At 37.4% G+C, this 3,880-nt stretch overlaps 1 pseudogene; it reads left to right on the top strand.

Annotated features, from left to right (window-relative positions):
• Positions 1-705: 705 nt before the first annotated feature.
• Positions 706-2,709, top strand: LOC146638331 (uncharacterized; annotated as a pseudogene).
• The last annotated feature ends 1,171 nt before the right edge of the window (positions 2,710-3,880 follow it).

Here is a 3,880-nt window from a genome sequence, read left to right on the forward strand (position 1 = left end):
TTTTTTCAGTTTCAATCCATTTTTTTTTTTCGGTTTCAATCCATTTTTTGGTTTTAATCCATTTTTTTCGGTTTCAATCCACTTTTCGGTTTCATATGGAAGCCTGTTTCCGCCACTAAAAAAAAAAAAAAAGATCCATGAAATTTTGAGTTATTTTCTCGAAATTTCAGGTTATTAACTCAAAATTTCAAGTTAGCGCTGCCAATAAGAAATCTATGTGGCTGATGTCATTTCCTTGTTACCCAGAAGGATATGATAACTGGATAAAAGGTATACAAAAACAGTGTGACATACAAAGTTGAATAGAATGCAACGTGAGGGTTAACCAAAGGTACCTATAAGGTTTCTGTTACACGCTAATGACACCTGTTACGTCTGATGAAACAGACGTTTTGCTGAAAGCATGCGTAATAAGTGTACAACACTATATAAAACAAAATCACAAATCACCCAAAACAGGGAATATGACTGACAACTCTATAAATAAGGAACAAAACCAATAAAACTGTAACCAGACAACTGAGAAAATGTGGGATTGACTGTATTGTGATGCTGATTGTAGTTACAGTGCAAATGGACACTTAAAAATGCAGTTCCCACTTCTCCACCATAGTCAGAGCTCATAATGTAGGTAGGCACAGATACTTTGATGATAATATGGTGGCTTTATAATAGGTAATTTTAATTTACATCCTTCCTTACAGCATGGGAGACTTGACTGAATTCTTGAAACAAAGAGAAGTCTCTGAGGAAATTATACAGACCTTGGAGAATGAGAAGGTACTTAATTCCAACAAGATACTGGTTGAAATGCAACTTTTCCTCATTGTTCTTAAGTTAAAAATAGGATTGTATTTTCAAGGCTGGTATTTTTAATAAATCAAATTATTTTTCCATCTTTAGATTGATGCCAGTGTCATAAGTCTAATGACAGATGAGGAGCTGAAGACTTATTTGCCATCATACGGTGATCGTCTAGCAGTATTTGGATTTTGCAGACGTAGGGGCAGCAGCCGCAAGTCAGCGCTTTTTGAATGGCTGAAATCCAAACTGTCCAAAAGAAAATTATCTGAAGAGGATGGCAGTAGCACACGGCAAGAAGAACATTCCCAAACAACCCAAAAAAGAAATGCTCTGAAGAGAAATAGAAAAATAGAAATAGGATGGATGCATTATGATGAAGACACTGAGGTTTTCAAGCAGGTTAGAGCTAGATGAGGAGGAGGAACAAGAAAAATAGGCATTTGCAAGGATGCCAAGAAAAGGGACATATTACAGGTTGCAACAGGCCTGTTCTTTCCAGATGGAGGAAACATTCCAGGGGCCCTTAACAGATTTTGACTGTGATCTGAAGGATTATCAAGAGATGATAGTCCATGATGCATTGACAGTAGGAGAACTTTATCATGTTACAAAACTAAATATCCTCAGGTTCTACCTCACCACAAAGAAAAAACAAAATGACAGCCTTCAGAGCTCCAACCCAGGTTTGCATCCATCTTCAGAAATTGAAGTCCTCAAAACCAAACCTCTTCTTTTACTGTCACTACAGTCCAAACATCTGCTCCATTTGAAACAATCAGCCATGATGTGACATACATTGAAGACACTCCAAACGATAACCTTCCACAATCTTCCACGCAGTCTCTAAGTGCTAACACTTCTCACAGCAGTGACATTATTTTTGTTGGCCCCTTTTCTGACAGTGAGCCAATACATTTGGATGACACCCTGATTTTTTCTCCACAACCTGGTCCATCCAGTGAGACAGTGAGGAGAGTAGTGGTGGTCCACAGAGGGCAGGTAATGTCAGAGCTCATTTCACATTTTAGTGATAAGGACCTTGAAGATGTCGACATCAAAATCCAGGTCTTACTGCCTGATGGAACACCTGAAATGGCCCATGACGATGGGGGAGTTGTGAGAGATTGTCTTTCAGAATTCTGGAAAGAATTCTATGACCAGTGCACCACTGGAAACGTTTACAAGGTGCCCTTCATAAGGCATGATTTTGGGCAACCGGAGTGGGAGAGTGTGTGCAGAATCATTGCATTTGGATGGGTTAGAGAGAAATATCTGCCTGTGAAAATTGCACCTGCCATTCTGGAACAAGCTGCCTTTGGATATGTAAAGAGTGATATTGTGGAGAATTTCTTTAAGTTCATGCCTGACTCTGAGCGTACAGTGTTAGAGGCGTGGCGATCAGACTTTAGCACCGTGGACCAAGAAGAACTTATAGACATACTTGATAACCACAGCTGCAGAAAGATACCAACAGCCTGCAATGCCACTGAAGTCCTATTGGAGCTTGCACACAAAACACTTGTCCAAGAGCCTGCCTATGTTATTGAACAGTGGGCAAGAACACTCAGCACTGCATGGGAAAGCCTTTGTGATTTATCTTCAGTTTATGAAACCCTCCAACCAACTGTGAGAAAAGCTCCCAAGTGTCTCACTTTCCCTGAAACAATGACGGCTCACCAGAAGCTCATTCAGAAATATCTGACTACATATGTGAAGAATACTGAGAAGGAACATTTGTGTTTGTTCCTCAGGTTTTGCACAGGTTCAGATTTACATCTGGGAAAGAACATCATCATTGGGTTTAACGAACTGGAGCTGTCGATAAATTATGACAGCTATCCTGACTTCAGATCGGAGATGAACAGTGTGTTGGAATCAAATGTGTGGGTTATGGACATTATCTAAAGGTTTGATTCACGGACAATGGCTTAAAAGCCATTGTTGTTTTACAACAGATTATATTTGAGTTGTGAACTAAAACTAAAGTGTTCCCGTGTGAATGTCACAGCAAAGGTTTCAGGTGTTTAAAAACTGAGTTCCAAGAAAAAGTCTTTGGTGAAATACCACTGTAATGCAATTTGAGGTACTTCTTTGTGTTTCTGTGTTTTCCTATTACAACTGAGGCAATATTTTTCTAAACACTTGTGAAATGCATTTCTGCAGAGGTCTCAAAGTGGCAGTCTGGAGACCATTTATAAGCATTCCCATTTCCTCAGTCAGCATGTGTGCATGTGAACAATGAAAGCAGTTTTCCCACCTTTTATTCAATTTTTCTATTATTTGAATCCAAAATCAACTTTAAAAAAATGCATTAGGTTAATTTTAATTTGTCAAATTTTATTAATGTAATGTCACAAGATGACATGTATTGTAGTGGTTCACCAGAAAATTAGAGATTGAGACCCCTGCAATATGTAGTATATAGTACATCTAGGAGCTATTGCATATATCTCCTACATATTTTATCATCGTGCACACATTTTACAGTTTACAAGTCAGGTTTTACTTGTCATTGTATTTTATTACAGTTATGTTTGTACAGTTCTGTTTAGCCATCTGGGTTATGGTGACTTTTGCTCAATTGAATGGCCATAAGGCACACCTATATGCTTTTATTTTGGATTTCTGTGAAATCAGCAATTGCTTAGCTGAAGGTTGATTATTAGTTGGCTTTTCCTGATTTTTGTAATGGAAAAAAACCCTTGTTTATCATAGCCCCCTTTTTTAAAACTGCACAGCCAATGGGGTAGTTATTTAAAAGATATTTTCCTATATTTCTGTTTTCATGATTGAGCCTAATGTATTTGCTTCATAGTGGTTTTAGACCACACGTTCTTATTCTTTAATTGTAGGATATTGTTATCAGATCTTGCCATATTATCCTCAATCTCTTTTTATTGTCCCATTCTGTTTGTATTTTTAATAATAATTGAATTTTTGCACAACATATTGCATATTTTTGTTGAGTGTATTGTCGTACTTTTTCCAAGTCTTGTGCTTGCAATTAGATTTTTATAAGAATACTTTAAGGGTTTTTGTGTTACTGTAAATACAGTACAGTTGTTATTTTGTTTTA

The sequence above is a fragment of the Diplotaxodon limnothrissa genome, linkage group LG2 (genome assembly GCF_057381915.1).
Source record: "Diplotaxodon limnothrissa isolate DT_005_m linkage group LG2, D_limnothrissa_male_GT1.1, whole genome shotgun sequence".
Classification (NCBI taxonomy): Eukaryota; Metazoa; Chordata; class Actinopteri; order Cichliformes; family Cichlidae; genus Diplotaxodon; species Diplotaxodon limnothrissa.